This window comes from Salmo salar, chromosome ssa26, assembly GCF_905237065.1.
Source record: "Salmo salar chromosome ssa26, Ssal_v3.1, whole genome shotgun sequence".
In the NCBI taxonomy this organism is placed as follows: domain Eukaryota; kingdom Metazoa; phylum Chordata; class Actinopteri; order Salmoniformes; family Salmonidae; genus Salmo; species Salmo salar.
The window spans coordinates 45,577,599-45,599,944 of NC_059467.1; the positions used below are offsets into that span (position 1 = coordinate 45,577,599).

Sequence of the window (22,346 nt, forward strand, 5' to 3'; positions counted from 1 at the left end):
ACACTATAACATTACTAAGAGACAGGACATGATACAGACTCACCTATTATACACTATAACATTACTAAGAGATATTACATGATACAGACTCACCTATTATACACTATAACATTACTAAGAGACAGGACATGATACAGACTCACCTATTATACACTATAACATTACTAAGAGATATTACATGATACAGACTCACCTATTATACACTATAACATTACTAAGAGATATTACATGATACAGACACACATATTTTACACTATAACATTACTAAGAGATATTACATGATACAGACACACCTATTATACACTATAACATTAGTAAGAGACAGGACATGATACAGACTCACCTATTATACACTATAACATTACTAAGAGATATTACATGATACAGACTCACCTATTATACACTATAACATTACTAAGAGACAGGACATGATACAGACACACCTATTATACACTATAACATTACTAAGAGACAGGACATGATACAGACTCACCTATTATACACTATAACATTACTAAGAGACAGGACATGATACAGACTCACCTATTATACACTATAACATTACTAAGAGACAGGACATGTTACAGACACACCTATTATACACTATAACATTAGTAAGAGACAGGACATGATACAGACACACCTATTATACACTATAACATTACTAAGAGACAGGACATGATACAGACTCACCTATTATACACTATAACATTACTAAGAGATATTACATGATACAGACACACCTATTATACACTGTAACATTACTAAGAGACAGGACATGATACAGACTCACCTATTATACACTATAACATTACTAAGAGATATTACATGATACAGACACACCTATTATACACTATAACATTACTAAGAGACAGGACATGATACAGACACACCTATTACACTATAACAACAAAGAAAATGGTAGTAATAGTCACAAACATACAGTATGTTATCTGACATGTTTTCTATTTTGATTAACTGAAACATATTTGGGAACAATCAAATTATGATCAATAACAAAAGAATAGCCAGATATGCAAATACATCTGCTGTTAAAACTCTGAAGAGGTTAACTTTTCATTGAACCAGAATGGAGAATGCTCATTAAACAGCCTACAGTTACCGTAACTGTCAATGTCCAATCACTGATCACATACATACCTGAGAGAAGCCTACTAATTTTACCCGACAGAATTGGGTCACTTGCTCTTGCTTTCTGTGCCTTGTTCTTTTCTAACTTTCACTATGAATGTTTTCTGATAAAACAGGGTTTTGAGACTTTGTCCCTGCAAAGCAATAAAGTGTGTAGTTTTACACAGGTCCCTGCTTAATCATTCAAACAATATCCTTTTTGGACTTTGACTGACTAGAAACCCTGGATGTCCTGCGCGTCTATGTTAGCCTGCTGAGCTAAAGCCTAGTCTTCAGGTTTCAAACAAAACTACTCACAGAGCCACATCCATCACACTTCACAAGAATACATGTTTTGAATCCTTTCCACTTTATTGATAATATTCAATAACTGTTGTCATTATCCATAAGTAGCTCTTTTCCTTGAATCTCTCAGAGATAACTTCTCCCATCTAAATTCATCAGTGGTATTGTAAATATTAAATTACATTGTTGTCATCATCAATAAATTCAGATTTGGAGGATGATTTTTAAAGGGGCAATCTGCTGTTGAAACAATAACAAAACAGACAGCCACCACTGGTTTGGTAAAATGTTTAGGGATGGGGCTAGAGAAATGTAACCACTCTAAAATGAATAGAAAATGCTTTGGATGCAAGGATTAACCTTCAATTATATTTTTTTACCGTGTTTTGAGGCTACAGTGTTTGTTTACATGTTTGTTTACAAACATTGGAGTAAAACAAGCTTGTATTTTGGGTTGTGATGGGGTACGACAGTTTAACTAAGTTCATTAAGCATTTATACATTTTATATCCTAAAACAGTTCTCTCTCTCCAGTCAGCCTACTGTGCCTCCCTTAGCTGCTCCTGACCCCTGTTGGTTATATACTGTTAGAAACTGTGTAGTTTGAGCCCTGAATTCTGATTGGCTGAAAGCCATGGTATATCAGACCTATACCACGGGTATGACAAAACATTTAGTTTTACTGCTATAATTACATTGCTAACCAGTTTATAATAGCAATAAGGCACCTCTGGCCAATCTACCACGACTAAGGGCTGTGTCCAGGCACTCCGCGTTGCGTGATGCCTAAGAACAGCCCCTAGCCGTGGTATATTGACCATATACCACACCTCCTCTGGCCTTATTGCTTCATTAAACAACGCACGGTATATTTGCATGGTTGAATTCAATTACTATAGTTCATTCTTACATGTTATATGTTGAAGCTGCTTTTTAAAAGCAAAAGTCGAATTTAAAACATTATTGGAATTGTTGAATTCGATGTTCATAATGGCGAGCTAGGACTGCTGGTTAGTTAGCTAAACTAGCAAGCCTTGGTTACCACGGCAACTACTGTAGCTATTTAGTACATTTGCTAGCTACTTCAGTGGACGTTGAACATATTTCTACCTGCAAATTAACACATTTCAAGCAGCAAACGTGTTTAATTATACCCATGGTATGAAAGGGATAATCAACTCTGGGCTCTACTCCGCTAGCACGTCGTGGAAAACAAATCGTTGATTATTTGTAATAAAACTCATAGCCCCTCGTTGATAATCTCTTACTGATTCACCACTGCTGTTCTTGTTCCTGACAGCAGGTGGCAACACTGACTAATTTTACTCCTACAAAGTTACTCGCATACAGTCACCACACACAAACACTCGAAAAGAAAAACGATATCTAATTATTAACGGTGCTGTGAGAGAGAGAGAGAGCGAGAGAGAGAGAGAGAGAGAGAGAGAGAGAGAGAGAGAGAGCCGCCTAACGTCCTTTTCTAAATATTTCTCTACAAACAGACGGTAGATTCATCTGGTCGTTTCTCTGAACAGACAGACACACATGCTGTCTGATGTTTAACAGGCCAGATCCATCCTAAAACACTGGACTCATTTTAGAAAGAACTCTAAACGTTACCAGGCCACTGTAAAAACTCACATAAAACTACAGAGCAGGATTCTGGGTTGAGGGACTAGACATCTGTTTTAGTCTGCCTGTTACAAACTGGACATGTAATCCTGCATTTACACAGGCAGCCCAATTCTGCCTGTGTAAACGCAGCCTAAGAGTGGACATCCAGGGATAGATGTAAAAAAATATATATAATAATAATATTTAACCTTTATTTAACTAGGCAAGTCAGTTAAGAACAAATTCTTATTTTACACTGATGGCCTACCCCGGCCAAACCCTCCCCTAACCCCGGACGACGCTGGGCCAGTTGTGCGCCGCCCTATGGGACTCCCGATCACGGCTGGTTGTGATAAAGCCCGGGATCGAACCAGGGTCTGTAGTGACGCCTCTAGCACCTAAAGGCAGTGCCTTAGACCACCGCTCCACTCAGGAGCCCAAAATGTATTTACACCCATAGGATTACATTATAGAATCTCTATGTTTAAACCACTCATCGTAATGTCATATGTAGGCTTTTGACTGGGTTTTAACCTGGGTCGTTGTAGCCCTATAAGACTACATTTCCCCGCTGAGCTAAGGCAACATTAGCTCAGGGAGCTGATCTAACACAAGACTTCTGGGCCTAAATTCACAAAGTGTCTCAGAATAATGCTGTTCTAGAATTAATTTGTCCTTTTACATCATAATGAGTAAGATTCCATTTTACATTTACATTTAAGTCATTTAGCAGACGCTCTTATCCAGAGCGACTTACAAATTGGTGCATTCACCTTATAATATCCAGTGGAACAACCACTTTACAATAGTGCATCTAAATCTTTAAGGGGGGGTTAGAAGGATTACTTTATCCTATCCCAGGTATTCCTTGAAGAGGTGGGGTTTCAGGTGTCTCCGGAAGGTGGTGATTGACTCCGCTGTCCTGGCGTCGTGAGGGAGCTTGTTCCACCATTGGGGTGCCAGAGCAGCGAACAGTTTTGACTGGGCTGAGCGGGAACTGTGCTTCCTCAGAGGTAGGGAGGCGAGCAGGCCAGAGGTGGATGAACGGAGTGCCCTTGTTTGGGTGTAGGGCCTGATCAGAGCCTGAAGGTACGGAGGTGCCGTTCCCCTCACAGCTCCGTAGGCAAGCACCATGGTCTTGTAGCGGATGCGAGCTTCGACTGGAAGCCAGTGGAGAGAGCGGAGGAGCGGGGTGACGTGAGAGAACTTGGGAAGGTTGAACACCAGACGGGCTGCGGCGTTCTGGATGAGTTGTAGGGGTTTAATGGCACAGGCAGGGAGCCCAGCCAACAGCGAGTTGCAATAATCCAGACGGGAGATGACAAGTGCCTGGATTAGGACCTGCGCCGCTTCCTGTGTGAGGCAGGGTCGTACTCTGCGAATGTTGTAGAGCATGAACCTACAGGATCGGGTCACCGCCTTGATGTTGGTGGAGAACGACAGGGTGTTGTCCAGGGTCACGCCAAGGCTCTTAGCACTCTGGGAGGAGGACACAAGGGAGTTCCATGGGGGGAGGGGGGTGGATGGATTCACTACTGTTGGCTGTTATGTAGTGTGCTGGGACTGCAGAAACAGAGTACCAGTACAACCTTTACACACACACACACACACACACACACACACACACACACACACACACACACACACACACACACACACACACACACACACACACACACACACACACACACACACACACACACACACACACACACACACACACACACACACAGCGAAAGAGAGATGTACGGCTGCACATGCACACACAGCCTTACAGACACACCCATGTACAGGAACACACACACAGCCATACAGACGCACCCATGTACAGGAACACACACACAGCCATACAGACGCACCCATGTACAGGAACACACACACACTTCTCTATGTTACTTGTTCATTAGCGGTCCATCATATTGAGAAAATACAACCAGTCAGATATACAGCTAGGGTATTTCAACTGGGAAATTCAGGACCAATCTGCTGGGACACTCCACAGTCTGCTGAGACATGTAGAAGACCAGTCTGCTGGGACACTCCACAGTCTGCTGAGACATGTAGAAGACCACTCTGCTGGGACACTCCACAGTCTGCTGAGACATGTAGAAGACCACTCTGCTGGGACACTCCACAGTCTGCTGAGACATGTAGAAGACCACTCTGCTGGGACACTCCACAGTCTGCTGAGACATGTAGAAGACCAGTCTGCTGGGACACATTACATTTGACCAGAGCCCAATGGGTCCAGGTATAAAGTAGTCCATCACTGTATAAGCAATATGGTGTTATTGGGGACACAGTCATCTCTCAGAGAGAGAGAAAGAGAGAGAGAGAGAGAGAGAGAGACGCACAAGTGGTTATCGCCACCTTGCTACCATGAAAAGACTTCCACCCTGCTTCCATACAGCAGGTAAACGCAAGTATTTCCCATGACTGTGCCTCAAAACCAAATGTTTACCTGGCCCACCACTCCACCCTGGACTTGAACAGCCTTTTACGACCAGGTCCACCTATACAAGGCAGCAGTGCCCACCTTCACTCGGACCCTAAAGGGCATCGCCCTCAAACGCAGCCCTAACACTTCACACAGGAGCAACAGATCAATAGACACCCCGCCCAGACCAGCAAGACACTCTGCCAGACCTGCGGGACCCAAACACTCCCGCAAAGAGGGCCTCAACATGAAAGTCAGACATACGCCCAGGCCGTGAGCAGGCAAACAGGCCCAACCCCCACTCTTACACTTGCCCAGGCCAATGGCATGTACCAGATGCTCAGCAGGCTCTGCTCACACTTACTGGCCAAACCACATGACCAACAACATTGGACACTTTATGGAACACAAAGCCTTCACTATCTCATCCTGGAATATCCAAGGCCTGAGGTCATCTGCCTTTGGCCTAAAGAGCAGAAACCTGGACTTCACCAAAGAAATTGGAAATACAGACATTGTCATCCTACAAGAAACCTGGTATAGAGGAGACGGACCCACTGGTTTCCCTCTAGGTTACAGAGAGCTGGTAGTCCCATCCACCAAACTACCAGGTGTGAAACAGGGAAGGGACTCAGGGGGTATGCTAATTTGATATAGAGCAGACCTAACTCACTCTATTAAATGAATCAAAACAGGAACATTTTACATTTGGCAAGAAATTCAAAAGGAAATGATCTCAACAGAGAAATGTCCTCCTGTGTGCTACCTATATCCCCCACTAGAATCCCCATACTTTAATGAAGACAGCTTCTCTATCCTGGAGGGGGAAATCAATCATTTCCAGGCTCAGGAACATGTACTAGTCTGTGGTAACCTAAATGCCAGAACCGGACAAGAACCTGACACCTTCAGCACACAGGGGGACAAACACCTACCTGGAGGTGACAGCATTCCCTCCCCCATATGCCCCCCTAGGCACAACTATGACAACATAACCAACAAAAACGGGTCACAACTCCTGCAGCTCTGTCGCACGCTGGGTATGTGCATAGTCAATGGTAGGCTTCAAGGGGACTCCTATGGTAGGTACACCTATAGCTCATCTCTTGACATCTCGCTCCCTCAGCCCAGGGCCTCCAGCGACGCCCCCTCAGCCCGGGGCCTCCAGCGACGCCACGCAGCCCAGAGTCTTCTGAACGGGAGCTACACCCAGAGCCAGAGCCACCTCTGTAGTGGGAGGATTGGGAAGGGGGTGTGAAGCACTGGGACCGTCGTTGACGGTGGCCACCCTCCCTTCCCTCCCTTTTTGGGGTTGTTTTGTGGGGTTTTTTGTTTTGAGGTGCAGTCGGGGTCTGTATCTTTGGGGGGGGGTACTGTCACGTCCTGACCAATAAAGGGGTCTTTTGTCATTGTAGTATGGTCAGGGCGTGGCAGGGGGTGTTTGTTTTGTGTGTTTTGGTGTTTTTGGTTTAGGTTCTATTTCTATGTTTAAATCTAGTTTTCTATTTCTATGTTGGGGTTTTGGTAGGACCTCCAATTAGAGGCAACTGGTTGTCGTTGCCTCTAATTGGAGGCCATATTTAGTTGGTTTGTTTCACTTGTGTTTTGTGGGTGGTTGTTTTCCTGTGTTGCCTTACGGAACCGTTTCGTCATTTTGTTTAAGTGTTATCTTTAAATAAATTAAGAAGATGTGCACTATACCCGCTGCGCCTTGGTCCAATCCTTACGAGGACCATGACACACAGCTGGGAACATCCTCTTAGAGGTAATAATGATAATATGGTTATTCTGATAATATGGTTATTCTGTTAGAGAGAAAGAGAGAGAGAGCGCACCAGGCCTGGCTTTGTGTGCTGTGCTGGCATGCCATTGACAAACCACAGGGTGCTCCGCTCCTCTCTGCTTGGCATGGGAACACAACAGACTCCTACCACGTCTTGGAGACAGTACTACTACACTACTACAGTACTGTCTCTCATAAACACTACAAAGACCCATTCAGACCCACAGCACTGGCACTGAGAAACTATTGGAAGCCTACGTCCCAAATGACACCCTATTCCCAATACAGTAGTGCACTACTTTTGACCAGGAGCCATGTGATGCAGATGTACGGTATGTAGATGAAACCCTATCTGCTCTGTTCAGTGACATCCTCGTCTCTTCCACTGGTGTTGGATGTCTTTGATCTTCATGATAAATGTGGTTAGAGTATCTCTCATCAGGAGATGTCTTTGATCTTCATGATAAATGTGGTTAGAGTATCTCTCCTCAGGAGATGTCTTTGATCTTCATGATAAATGTGGTTAGAGTATCTCTCCTCAGATGTGGTTTATCTTCATGATAAATGTGGTTAGAGTATCTCTCATTAGGAGATGTCTTTGATCTTCATGATAAATGTGGTTAGAGTATCTCTCCTCAGGAGATGTCTTTGATCTTCATGATAAATGTGGTTAGAGTATCTCTCCTCAGGAGATGTCTTTGATCTTCATGATAAATGTGGTTAGAGTATCTCTCATTAGGAGATGTCTTTGATCTTCATGATAAATGTGGTTAGGGTCTCTCTCCTCAGGAGATGTGGTTTTTACAAAACATGATCCCCTGTTTGCTTCATCACACCACCAGTACTGGAAGTGGAATGTAAAAGGTGACCTAATCCTATGCCCACTTTAATGTTACTACCCCAGGATGTGTATTATAGAGCATGTATTCTGGAAGGTGTCAGTATTCAAGCAGGACAAAGTTAGAGGCATAGAGATGATATTAAATGACTAATTTAGTCATAGAACATAATTCTGTTTCAAGGTTCTGGTTCTCAGTACCGACCATACAGACCACTATGAAGCATCCCTGTTACAGGGACATAGAGGAGAACAGAGGAGACTATAACTGACCATGGTTTGGTTAGAATGACAGCTGGTGATTGTAGAGTCGGTAGGTCCTACAGTAACAGTCAGTCAGTCAGTCTGTAGGCCAACAGTAACACAGTCAGTCAGTCTGTAGGCCTACAGTAACAGTCAGTCAGTCAGTCTGTAGGCCTACAGTAACACAGTCAGTCAGTCAGTCTGTAGGCCTACAGTAACACAGTCAGTCAGTCAGTCTGTAGGCCTACAGTAACAGTCAGTCAGTCAGTCTGTAGGCCTACAGTAACAGTCAGTCAGTCAGTCTGTAGGCCTACAGTAACAGTCAGTCAGTCTGTAGGCCTACAGTAACATAGTCAGTCAGTCTGTAGGTCTACAGTAACAGTCAGTCAGTCAGTCTGTAGCCCTACAGTAACACAGTCAGTCAGTCAGTCTGTAGGCCTACAGTAACACAGTCAGTCAGTCTGTAGGCCTACAGTAACACAGTCAGTCAGTCTGTCTGTAGGCCTACAGTAACATAGTCAGTCAGTCTGTAGGCCTACAGTAACAGTCAGTCAGTCAGTCTGTAGGCCTACAGTAACATAGTCAGTCAGTCTGTAGGCCTACAGTAACACAGTCAGTCAGTCTGTAGGCCTACAGTAACAGTCAGTCAGTCTGTAGGCCTACAGTAACACAGTCAGTCAGTCTGTAGCCCTACTGTAACACAGTCAGTCAGTCTGTAGGTCTACTGTAACACAGTCAGTCAGTCTGTAGCCCTACTGTAACACAGTCAGTCAGTCTGTCTGTAGGTCTACAGTAACACAGTCAGTCAGTCTGTCTGTAGGCCTACAGTAACACAGTCAGTCAGTCTGTAGGCCTACAGTAACACAGTCAGTCAGTCTGTAGGCCTACAGTAACACAGTCAGTCAGTCTGTAGGCCTACAGTAACACAGTCAGTCAGTCAGTCTGTAGGCCTACAGTAACATAGTCAGTCAGTCTGTAGGCCTACAGTAACACAGTCAGTCAGTCTGTAGGTCTACAGTAACACAGTCAGTCAGTCTGTAGCCCTACAGTAACAGTCAGTCAGTCTGTAGCCCTACTGTAACACAGTCAGTCAGTCTGTAGGCCTACTGTAACACAGTCAGTCAGTCTGTAGCCCTACTGTAACACAGTCAGTCAGTCTGTAGCCCTACTGTAACACAGTCAGTCAGTCTGTCTGTAGGCCTACAGTAACACAGTCAGTCTGTCTGTAGGTCTACAGTCACACAGTTAGTCAGCCTATAGGCCTTACATTAACACAGTCAGTCAGTCTGTAGGCCTACTGTAACACAGTCAGTCAGTCTGTAGCCCTACTGTAACACAGTCAGTCAGTCTGTAGCCCTACTGTAACACAGTCAGTCAGTCTGTAGCCCTACTGTAACACAGTCAGTCAGTCTGTCTGTAGGCCTACAGTAACACAGTCAGTCTGTCTGTAGGTCTACAGTAACACAGTCAGTCAGTCTGTAGGCCTACAGTAACACAGTCAGTCAGTCTGTAGGCCTACAGTAACACAGTCAGTCAGTCTGTCTGTAGGTCTACAGTAACACAGTCAGTCAGTCTGTCTGTAGGTCTACAGTAACACAGTCAGTCTGTCTGTAGGCCTACAGTAACACAGTCAGTCAGTCTGTAGGCCTACAGTAACACAGTCAGTCAGTCTGTCTGTAGGTCTACAGTAACACAGTCAGTCAGTCTGTCTGTAGGTCTACAGTAACACAGTCAGTCTGTCTGTAGGCCTACAGTAACACAGTCAGTCAGTCTGTAGGCCTACAGTAACACAGTCAGCCAGTCTGTAGGCCTACAGTAACACAGTCAGTCAGTCAGTCTGTAGGCCTACAGTAACATAGTCAGTCAGTCTGTAGGCCTACAGTAACATAGTCAGTCAGTCTGTAGGTCTACAGTAACACAGTCAGTCAGTCTGTAGCCCTACAGTAACAGTCAGTCAGTCTGTAGCCCTACTGTAACACAGTCAGTCAGTCTGTAGGCCTACTGTAACACAGTCAGTCAGTCTGTAGCCCTACTGTAACACAGTCAGTCAGTCTGTCGCCCTACTGTAACACAGTCAGTCAGTCTGTCTGTAGGTCTACAGTAACACAGTCAGTCAGTCTGTAGGTCTACAGTAACACAGTCAGTCAGTCTGTAGGCCTACAGTAACACAGTCAGTCAGTCTGTAGGCCTACAGTAACACAGTCAGTCAGTCTGTAGGCCTACAGTAACACAGTCAGTCAATCTGTAGGTCTACAGTAACACAGTCAGTCAGTCTGTAGGCCTACAGTAACACAGTCAGTCAGTCTGTAGGCCTACAGTAACAGTCAGTCAGTCTGTCTGTAGGTCTACAGTAACACAGTCAGTCAGTCTGTAGGCCTACAGTAACACAGTCAGTCAGTCTGTAGGCCTACAGTAACACAGTCAGTCAGTCTGTAGGCCTACAGTAACACAGTCAGTCAGTCTGTAGGCCTACAGTAACACAGTCAGTCAGTCAGTCTGTAGGCCTACAGTAACATAGTCAGTCAGTCTGTAGTCCTACAGTAACATAGTCAGTCAGTCTGTAGGTCTACAGTAACACAGTCAGTCAGTCTGTAGCCCTACAGTAACAGTCAGTCAGTCTGTAGCCCTACAGTAACAGTCAGTCAGTCAGTCTGTAGCCCTACAGTAACAGTCAGTCAGTCTGTAGCCCTACAGTAACAGTCAGTCAGTCAGTCTGTAGGCCTACAGTAACACAGTCAGTCAGTCTGTAGGCCTACAGTAACACAGTCAGTCAGTCTGTAGGCCTACAGTAACATAGTCAGTCAGTCTGTAGGCCTACAGTAACACAGTCAGTCAGTCTGTAGGCCTACAGTAACACAGTCAGTCAGTCTGTAGCCCTACTGTAACACAGTCAGTCTGTAGGCCTACTGTAACAGTCAGTCTGTCTGTAGGTCTACAGTAACACAGTCAGTCAGTCTGTAGGTCTACAGTAACACAGTTAGTCAGTCTGTAGGTCTACAGTAACACAGTCAGTCTGTAGACCTACAGTAACAGTCTGTCTGTACTGTAATACTATAATAATACTGTAATACTATAATAACTGTAATAATGTAATAGTTCACTCTGCAGGGCCAGATGGCTATCAGGAGGGAGTGGAAATGGACAAGGTGTTATGACACCATCACATACACACACACACACCAGTGGAGGCTGAGGGGAGGACGGCTCATAATAATGACTGGAACGGAGCGAATGGCATCAACCACCTGGAAACTATGGAAACAATGTATTTGATACCATTCCACTGATTCTGCTCCAGTCATTACCACGAGCCTGTCCTCCCTGATTAAGGTGCCACCAACCTCCTGTGGGACACACACGCACCAACGCAAGCACATGCACGCATGCACACACACACACACACACACACACACACACACACACACACACACACACACACACACACACGGGTGTGCGCACAATCAGATGCACATACGCTCACACAAATTCACACGCAATATGCAAACACACACAAATACACAAGTGAACACACACACAATACACAGTAATACTACAATAACTATGACTATGTAAAGGGGGGGGGGACAGTGGAGTTCTGTATTTCCAGCTGTAAATGTAACCTCTAACCTCCAGTCAGTCAGTCAGTCAGTCAGCTTTAGTGTCTTTGTTACCAAGCACCTGCAACTTCCCAGACCAGTTCTATTGCCAGAACAGTCTACTGTTACAGAGCTGAGAGAGAGAGAGAGAGAGAGAGAGAGAGAGAGGGATGCCACTCTAAAGTCTAAACAGCCAACAGTCACAAGGTATCAATGGATGCATCCGTAGCTACAATCACATAGTTGTACACTTACATGACGGTTCTCTATACAGATGTTGAACATAGAAATCAGAAGCCATGAGAACTGATCTGGGATTTTGTTGTATTGTTTCATTTCACCTTTAAAGTCCCATTGAGCTGAATATCTCTTTTACAAGGGAGCCCTGCATTTAGACAATTTATAAACACAACATCACGCAAATATACAAGATTACAGAATATAGTCAAGACGAGAGAAACAATCACATTCTTCAGCAAAGAGGATCCTGATCAACAATGTGAACAGTCCAAGAGGCACCAGTAGATTTAGTCGTTCCATACATGGGGTACAAAGAAACCAAAAGATGATTTACCCAACTCTGTGGAGACTGAAGGAATCTCCAGTTAGCCATCCCTGAGACCGGGTTTGGTCATTCGTACATCTAAAGTTTATTAATGATGTTAGGTATGGCAGAAGTTTATGTAAGAGAGTTTTAGAAATAAAAATGTAGTAATGAATTGATCTAAGTTGACTTCAAGGATCAGCTTACTCTCCCCAAATCCTAACCATAACCACGAGGAGAGACACACCAGGCCTTAGATCAGTGTTTTCTAGGGCAAATTCATGTTATTTATTTATTTAAAAAAATAAAACATTTAACTTCATGTTGTTATTTCTATTTCTACTTTGCACTTTCTTCCACTACACATCTACCATTCCAATGTTTTACTTGCTATATTGTATTTACTTTGCCACCATGGCCTTTTTTGCCTTTACCTCCCATCTCACCTCATTTGCTCACATTGTATATAGACTTATTTTTCCTACTGTATTATTGACTGTATGTTTGTTGTACTCCATGTGTAACTCTGTGTTGTTGTATGTTGTCGAACTGCTTTGCTTTATCTTGGCCAGGTTGCAATTGTAAATGAGAACTTGTTCTCAACTTGCCTACCTGGTTAACTAAAGGTGAAATAAATAAATACAATTCTTATTATTACCTCAGTGCTCACTGCTTGCCCCACATACATTTGCGTGTCCTACATTGAAACTGCTGCTGATTGGTTCTTTGCTTATCAGAGGTGGGCTGACTCGTAGAAATGGAGAAAGCTCATTGGTCAGTGGTAGATATCCTCTCCGTCTATTGGCTGAGTTGGCTTTCAGCCCTAGAGACGCAGCCGTACATTGGGTACTGTGTCCAGTGTCTCTCTTCCTGTGTTACCGCCCTTGGGGTGAGGAAGAAAGCGAGCAGCAGTGAAACCTTCGTATTCATTGGAGCAGTACAGTAAGTGACTAGCTACTGTAATTTGATAGCTTGCGCCTTCTGGAGTGAACTGAAGACGTTTGGATTGAATTTGCCCAGTCGCTGTAGTTTCAGGTGAGCATCCATCGAGGTTACAAATTGTGAATCGTTTTGCCCGCTATCTAACGTTAGCGACAGCAACCGTGTGGCCATTTCACTATTTCGCCAGCCAGTTAGCTATCTGGCTATGCTAGGTTCGCTAACATTTTTTGCTTCTCGGTCTGCCAGTGAGAGATGCAAGCTTGCTGTTTGTGTGTTGTTGACAGATTTGGTAACTACCTAATGATCCAATGCGGATAAATAAGCTGTGGTTAGCCAGCTAGTTATGGGATGATGTTGGACTGTGTAGGCAGTTCAGGGGCGTATTCGTTACGGAAACTGTTTACCGTTTAAAAAGCCAACAGAACAATACGGGAGTTTCTATTCGTTCGATTTGCTTCCGTTTAAGAAACCATTTGCAACAGAATGGGCGTAATGAATAGGCCCTAGTGTACGTTTTCTTGCACTCTCCTCTTATTTCCAATGTATTTGGTAATAGCTTTGTCACCATTGCCCTCTTAGCTCTGTTATTCTAGTTAGCTAATCAGTTAAGTTAGTTAGTTATATTGTCTGTGATCCACGAGCTTTACAGACAAGTCATAATTTATTTGGGCGAAATAGTCCAGAATCAGAATGATATAGAAAACTAGTGAACTAAATAAATTGCCGATGTGCTTGTTATTATACTAGCTAGCTAGTGTGAATGTAGCCATTCATTTACCTACTAAATTAAGTTAGTATTTGCTGTTGTTGATCAGGGTCCCATAGCATCGCTACAGGACCTGTGGACCACAGTACGCGCACACGCTTCCCATCACGTCACCTCCCTGTCGCAGCTGGGCCGCGCCTGTCTGTCAAATCAAATCACATTTCATTCTACATGCGCCGAATACAACAAACCGATCTGTTTTGAAATTAACTCAGCTAGCTATCTGCCCATCTTAACTATACGGTTTTACAGAGGTGACTCAGTTAAACGTGGGTCTTGCTCAACTCAAACCGGCATGGTTGTCATGCATTTCAGACTGTTTACCATGTAAACAACGTGTGTGTGTGTGTGTGTGAGAAAGAAAGAAAGAAATAGCGAATGCGATGTGTGCGCACTTCCATTGTTAGCTTGGGAGTAGCAGCAGAAACAATGCCTCCTGTCCTGTGATACACCCCTGGGTTAGCACAAAAGGTGTTTTACCTGCCACCGGAAAGACTGCATCCCTTGTGTGGTTACAACACTGCTTTCTTCTGAATGAAGGGTGTGGCCCAAGCCGTATAGGAATGCCTTTTATAAGGAAACGTGTGAGTTAGCTCAGGTGTGAAGTTGATCTTAGGCACAGATCTACAATCAGCATGTCCCCTCCAGACCCTAAGCTTTACCATTAAAGGGAAAAACACTAACTTCTGCCACTCCGCCCAGTCCTGGGGGACAGTAGTTCTGTCACGCCGCCCAGTCCTGGGGGACAGTAGTTCTGTCACGCCGCCCAGTCCTGGGGGACAGTAGTTCTGTCACGCCGCCCAGTCCCGGGGGACAGTAGTTCTGTCATGCTGCCCAGTCCCGGGGGACAGTAGTTCTGTCTGTGCAGTATAAAGACAAAGAGGTTGTAGTGTTGTTCACTTGAGAGAGAGATGCCTTTTAGCAGACACTTTCATCCAAGCGAGGAAAGGTGAGGGCAGTGTCTGTCTGTCTGTCTCCTACACAACAACAACAACAACAAATGAGTTAGCTACAGCTGATCCAGAGCAGCAGAACAGGTTAACAGGCTCAGAGATGCCAACTCAGCATGTTGTGTGTGTGTGTGTGTGTGTGAATATCAGACTGTTAGCAGGATTATCAGGTCTGATACTGCTAAGCCGGTTCTTCTGTCCGCTCCAACAGAGGGAGAAATCAGCCTGTAGAATGGCATGTGGTCATACTTCTACCATTAGAGTTGGGAAGGTGTAATTATTTTCATTATTATTACACCAGCTAGTGTTTGTGAGGGGATTTCTCTACCATGTTGTTTCTGTTCACCGCTGAGTAGAGGTTGGAAAGGACACTAACTTCTGTCATGCTGCCCAGTCCTGGGGGACAGTAGTTCTGTCACGCCGCCCAGTCCCGGGGGACAGTAGTTCTGTCACGCCGCCCAGTCCCGGGGGACAGTAGTTCTGTCACGCCGCCCAGTCCCGGGGGACAGTAGTTCTGTCACGCCGCCCAGTCCCGGGGGACAGTAGTTCTGTCACGCCGCCCAGTCCCGGGGGACAGTAGTTCTGTCACGCCGCCCAGTCCCGGGGGACAGTAGTTCTGTCACGCCGCCCAGTCCCGGGGGACAGTAGTTCTGTCACGCCGCCCAGTCCCGGGGGACAGTAGTTCTGTCACGCCGCCCAGTCCTGGGGGACAGTAGTTCTGTCACGCATCTTGACTTCAGCCCTCAAAGGTGCCTGTGTGGGTAGAACCTGCAGACTGTGTCTGGTGAGGGGATAGTGTGTAGAGCCTGCAGACTGTGGGTGGTGAGGGGATAGTGTGTAGAGTAGAGGTCGACCGATTAATCGGAATGGCCGATTTAATTAGGGCCGATTTCAAGTTTTCATAACAATCTGTAATCGGTATTTTTGGCCACCTTTTTTTTTTACACCTTTATTTAACTAGGCAAGTCAGATTAAGAACACATTCTTATTTACAATGACGGCCTAGAAACGGGGGTTAACTGCCTTGTTCAGGGGGGATTCGTTTTTGCAACCTTCCAGTTACCAGTCCAACGCTCTAACCACCTGCCTTACATTGCAGTCCACAAGGATTAACAGGCTGACTACCTGTAACGCGAGGGCAGCAAGAAGCAAAGGTAAGTTACTCGCTAGCATTAATCTTATCTTATAAAAAACTATCAATCTTAACATAATCACTAGTTAACTACACATGGTTGACGATATTACTAGTTTATCTAACGTGTCCTGCGTTGCATATAATCCATGCGGTGGCTGTTAATTTTCATTGAATCACAGCCTACTTCGACAAACGGGTGTTGATTTAACAAGCGCATTTGCGAAAAAAGTACTGTCGTTGCACCAATGTACCTAACCATAAACATCAATGCCTAACAGGAATATTTAGACTTAGGGATGCCATCCGTTAGATAAAATACGGAACGGTTCCGTATGTCACTGAAAGAAAAAAAAGTTTGTTTTCGAGATGATAGTTTCCGGATTCGACCATATTAATGACCTAAGGCTCGTATTTCTGTGTGTTTATTATATTATAATTAAGTCTATGATTTGATAGAGCAGTCTGACTGAGTGGTGGTAGGCACCAGCAAGTTCGTAAGCATTCATTCAAACAGCCCTTCGCTGTGCTTCAAGCATTGCGCTGTTTATGACTTCAACCTGGGTGGGTATAATTTCTGGAACGTTCCAACAGGAATCTATTCCAAAAACTTCGTAAATAACAAGGTTTCCAAAAAACAATGCATACAAAGTTGTATAGCGGCAGAATAAGATACCGGGTAGGGAGTGGTCTATTTCATTGCGTTTTTCACTCATCACGTTTATTCCGAAAAATGACTGTCCTCACATGTCTGTTTGCCTACTGACAAACATTAAGAATAAGCTACGTGGTGAGTTGATGCCTATTCGGCAGCTAGTTAGCTAGGTTTGTATGCGTTGCTACTTTGTATGCGTTGTTGGTTGGCAACCTTTTACTTCACATTTTTTGGAACAGATTCCTGTTGGAACGTTCCACAAATTATACCCACCCCTTCAAGCCTATCAACTCCCAAGATGAGGCTGGTGTAACCGATGTGAAATGGCTAGCTAGTTAGCCGGGTGCACGCTAATAGCGTTTCAAACGTCACTCGCTCTGAGACTTGGAGTAGTTTTTTCCCTTCCTCTGCATGGGTAACGCTGCTTCGAGGGTGGCTGTTATCGATGTGTTCCTGGTTTGAGCCCAGGTAGGAGCGAGGAGAGGGACGGAAGCTATACTGTTACACTGGCAATACTAAAGTGCCTATAAGAACATAGTGCCTATAAGAACATAGTCAAAGGTATATCAAATACAAATCGTATAGAGAGAAATAGTCCTATAAATCCTATAATAATATAATAACTACAACCTAAAACTTCTAACCTGGGAATATTGAAGACTCATGTTAAAAGGAACCACTAGCTTTCATATGGTCCCATGTTCTGAGCAAGGCACTTAAACATTAGCTTTCTTACATGGCACATATTGCACTTTTACTTTCTTATCCAACACTTTGTTTTGCATTATTTAAACCAAATTGAACATGTTTCATTATTTATTTGAGGCTAAATTGATTTTATTGATGTATTATATTAAGTTAAAATAAGTGTTCATTCAGTATTGTTGTAATTGTCATTATAAAAAGAAAAATAATCGGCCGATTAATCGGCAATGGGGACTTTGGTCCTCCAATAATTGGTATCGGCGTTGAAAAATCATAATCGGTCGACCTCTAGTGTAGAGCCTGCAGACTGTGGCTAGTGAGGGGATAGTGGGTAGAGCCTGCAGACTGTGGCTAGTGAGGGGATAGTGGGTAGAGCCTGCAGACTGTGGCTAGTGAGGGGATAGTGGGTAGAGCCTGCAGACTGTGGCTAGTGAGGGGATAGTGGGTAGAGCCTGCAGACTGTGGCTAGTGAGGGGATAGTGGGTAGAGCCTGCAGACTGTGGCTAGTGAGGGGATAGTGGGTAGAGCCTGCAGACTGTGGGTGGTGAGGGGATAGTGTGTAGAGCCTGCAGACTGTGGGTAGTGAGGGGATAGTGTGTAGAGGCTGCAGACTGTGAGGGGATAGTGTGTAGAGGCTGCAGACTGTGAGGGGATAGTGTGTAGAGGCTGCAGACTGTGGGTGGTGAGGGGATAGTGTGTAGAGCCTGCAGACTGTGGGTGGTGAGGGGATAGTGTGTAGAGCCTGCAGACTGTGGGTGGTGAGGGGATAGTGTGTAGAGCCTGCAGACTGTGGGTGGTGAGGGGATAGTGTGTAGAGCCTGCAGACTGTGGGTGGTGAGGGGATAGTGTGTAGAGCCTGCAGACTGTGGGTGGTGAGGGGATAGTGTGTTTGTGTCCAACCGGTGAGCTGTAGCAGAAATAGAGGAGAGGACGGACGAGGAGGGGTAGAGAGGACGGACGAGGAGGGGTAGAGAGGACGGACGAGGAGGGGTAGAAGGAGAGGAGCAGACAGACGGGGTAAGCTGCAGCTTTTTTAAAGTACCACTTTGTACCTCTTCTAACCCCACCTCCCTCAATCCACATTTCATTTCATGTTTGTTGTTTTACTACCGCAGTGACTGCCCTGTCAGCATCTCATCCTTCCATTCCTCCCTCTTTAACTCTCTCTCTCTCTCTCTCTCTCCTTGCCTCTCTCCTCTGATCCATCTGTTTTTCATCAGGCTCTGCCTATCCCCAGCCACTCTAGAAGGGAGTGTCCCACACCAGCAGAGGAGAGAAAAGAACAGAAAAGAGAGCAGGACGGAGGGGGGAGGGAGGGAAAGAAGAGAACAGATGAGTGAGGGAGAGAGATGAGCAGGAGAGAGGGAGGAAGAGGTTAGTTTATCACCCCTGAGATAGTAAAGGTCGTTATCAATAAAAATTCACTATACGGTGCAGAGCGTTCAGTTAGGCTGCTGGGGGTCAAGAACCAGCTCTGCTAAAACCAATGACAACGACGTGCCGTTTTCAATGGATTGTTCAATACATGTTCCAACTATTTGGTTGTAATGTCATCACGTCCTGAAGAGCATAGTAACAACTACACATTTATCTCTATCAGAGTTATACAGCAAGGAACTGTTTTATGATCAGTAAACATCAAAATGATCATGTATTTTCAGATACGTGAAGGGTATCCTATTCATTTAGCTAGCTAAGGAAACATGTCATTTAGCTAGCTAAGGAAACATAGCCATATACACGTGATCTGTTGTTAGCTTGTCATCTAGCCATATTGACGTGATCTGTTGTTAGCTTGTCATCTAGCCATATACACGTGGTCTGTTGTTAGCTTGTCATCTAGCCATATTGACGTGGTCTGTTGTTAGCTTGTCATCTAGCCATATACACGTGGTCTGTTGTTAGCTTGTCATCTAGCCATATTGACGTGATCTGTTGTTAGCTTGTCATCTAGCCATATTGACGTGATCTGTTGTTAGCTTGTCATCTAGCCATATACACGTGGTCTGTTGTTAGCTTGTCATCTAGCCATATTGACGTGGTCTGTTGTTAGCTTGTCATCTAGCCATATTGACGTGGTCTGTTGTTAGCTTGTCATCTAGCCATATACACGTGATCTGTTGTTAGCTTGTCATCTAGCCATATTGACGTGATCTGTTGTTAGCTTGTCATCTAGCCATATACACGTGATCTGTTGTTAGCTTGTCATCTAGCCATATTGACGTGATCTGTTGTTAGCTTGTCATCTAGCCATATACACGTGATCTGTTGTTAGCTTGTCATCTAGCCATATACACGTGATCTGTTGTTAGCTTGTCATCTAGCCATATTGACGTGATCTGTTGTTAGCTTGTCATCTAGCCATATTGACGTGATCTGTTGTTAGCTTGTCATCTAGCCATATTGACGTGATCTGTTGTTAGCTTGTCATCTAGCCATATTGACGTGATCTGTTGTTAGCTTGTCATCTAGCCATATTGACGTGATCTGTTGTTAGCTTGTCATCTAGCCATATTGACGTGATCTGTTGTTAGCTTGTCATCTAGCCATATTGACGTGGTCTGTTGTTAGCTTGTCATCTAGCCATATTGACGTGGTCTGTTGTTAGCTTGTCATCTAGCCATATTGACGTGGTCTGTTAGCTTGTCATCTAGCCATATTGACGTGATCTGTTGTTAGCTTGTCATCTAGCCATATTGACGTGATCTGTTGTTAGCTTGCGATCCAATTTGACGTGGTCCATCAGACAATTTGTCAGCAGCAATCGCAATTAAACTAGAGGTCGACCGATTAATCGGAATGGCCGATTAATTAGGGCCGATTTCAAGTTTTCATAACAATCGGTAATCGGTATTTTTGGCCGCCGATTTAAAATATCTATCTATCTATCTATCTATCTATCTATCTATCTATCTATCTATCTATCTATCTATCTATCTATCTATCTATCTATCTATCTATCGCTCAAACGTGTACCTAACCATAAACATCAATGTCTTTCTTAAAATCAATACAGAAGTATATATTTTTAAACCTGCATATTTAGTTAATATTGCCTGCTAACATGAATTTCTTTTAACTAGGGAAAATGTGTCACTTCTCTTGCAAACAGAGTCAGGGTATATGCAGCAGTTTGGGCCGCCTGGCTTGTTACGAACTATGAAGACTTTTTTTTCTTAACTTAGACAGCAGACCTTGCCAAACAGGGATGATTTAACAAAAGCGCATTTGCAAAAAAAAGCACAATCGTTGCATGACTGTACCTAACCATAAACATCAATGCCTTTCTTAAAATCAATACAGAGAAGTATATTTTTTTAAACCTGCATATTTAGCTAAAAGAAATCCAGGTTAGCAGGCAATATTAACCAGGTGAAATTGTGCCAGTTCTCTTGCGTTCTTTGCACGCAGAATCAGGGTATACAGAATCTGGCTCGTTGCGAACTAATTTGCCAGAATTTTACGGAACTATGAAATAACATTGTAGGTTGTGCGATGTAACAGGAATATTTAGACTTATGGATGCCACCCGTTAGATAAAATACGGAACGGTTCCGTATGTCACTGAAAGAATGTTTTCGAGATGATAGATTCCGTATTTGACCATATTAGTGACCTAAGGTTTATTATATTATAGTTAAGTCTATGATTTTGATATTTGATAGAGCAGTCTGACTGAGCGGTGGTAGGCAGCAGCAGGCTCGTAATAGTCAAAGGTATATGGTTTAGAGAGAAATAGTCGACGCGTCATAATTCCTGTAATAACTTGCGGCTGAACTTGAAAGGGGTTCCTTCGTTATTTTACCGTTCATGTCTTCCATAGAGAATGTCTTGATCTACTTCAAATAAGGTCTGTGTTTTGTGCTTAAACCGCCTCAGCGTTTTGACACCCGTGTAAATCTCACTAGGTAACGTTTGTCAACATATTTTCATAAATCCACTCTACAAAAAAAATTATCTTCGCTTATATTGATCAGAGTTATATCCTATGGAAATCTACACAGTTATAAAATTGGCAAGGTGGTGTAAGCCTAAACCAAACACAGACCTTATTTTAAGTTAATCTAAAAATATCCTATGGAATAAATGAAGGAACCGCTTTTCAGATTTTGCTAGAAGGTGTCATGGGAATTATGACTTGCACTTTGGTAGTCAATTCTTACCATGCCCATTATTAAAATAGGCTCAGTAGTGTGTGTGGCCTCCATGTGCCTGTATGACCTCCCTACAACGCCTGGGCATGCTCCTGATGAGGTGGCGGATGGTCTTGCATTAGGAGGAACCCAGGGCCAACCGCACGAGCATATGGTCTCACAAGGGGTCTGAGGATCTCATCTCGGTACCTAATGGCAGTCAGGCTACCTCTGGCGAGCACATGGAGGGCTGTGCGGCCCCCCAAAGAAATGCCACCCCCCACCATGACTGACCCACCGCCAAACAGGTCATGCTGGAGGATGTTGCAGGCAGCAGAACGTTCTCCACGGCGTCTCCAGACTCTGTCACGTCTGTCACATGTGCTCAGTGTGAACCTGCTTTCATCTGTGAAGAGCACAGGGCGCCAGTGGCGAATTTGCCAATCTTGGTGTTCTCTGGCAAATGCCAAACGTCCTGCACGGTGTTGGGCTGTAAGCACAACCCCCACCTGTGGACGTCGGGCCCTCATACCACCCTCATGGAGTCTGTTTCTGACCGTTTGAGCAGACA

At 44.3% G+C, this 22,346-nt stretch overlaps 2 protein-coding genes across 11 annotated transcripts in view; one reads left to right on the plus strand and one right to left on the minus strand.

Moving 5' to 3' along the window:
* Positions 1 to 1,302, minus strand: part of LOC106593592 (LIM domain only protein 7) — a 60,895-nt gene extending 59,593 nt beyond the window's left edge. For 3 of the 6 annotated variants that reach the window (XR_006762216.1, XR_006762217.1, XM_045708734.1), the window contains exon 1: positions 1,162 to 1,302. The gene's annotated coding sequence lies outside the window, so the exon portion shown is untranslated. The remainder of the gene's footprint in view (positions 1 to 1,161) is intronic. The other 3 variants (XM_045708736.1, XM_045708733.1, XM_045708735.1) reach the window with 1 other exon arrangement.
* Positions 1,303 to 13,355: 12,053 nt separating this feature from the next.
* tmod2 (tropomodulin 2) overlaps positions 13,356 to 22,346 on the plus strand; it is a 41,664-nt gene continuing 32,673 nt past the window's right edge. For 2 of the 5 annotated variants that reach the window (XM_045707963.1, XM_045707961.1), the window contains exons 1-2: positions 13,362 to 13,527; positions 16,250 to 16,304. The gene's annotated coding sequence lies outside the window, so the exon portion shown is untranslated. Of the gene's footprint in view, positions 13,528 to 16,249; positions 16,305 to 22,346 lie in introns of all 5 variants that reach the window. The other 3 variants (XM_045707962.1, XM_045707964.1, NM_001173882.1) reach the window with 3 other exon arrangements.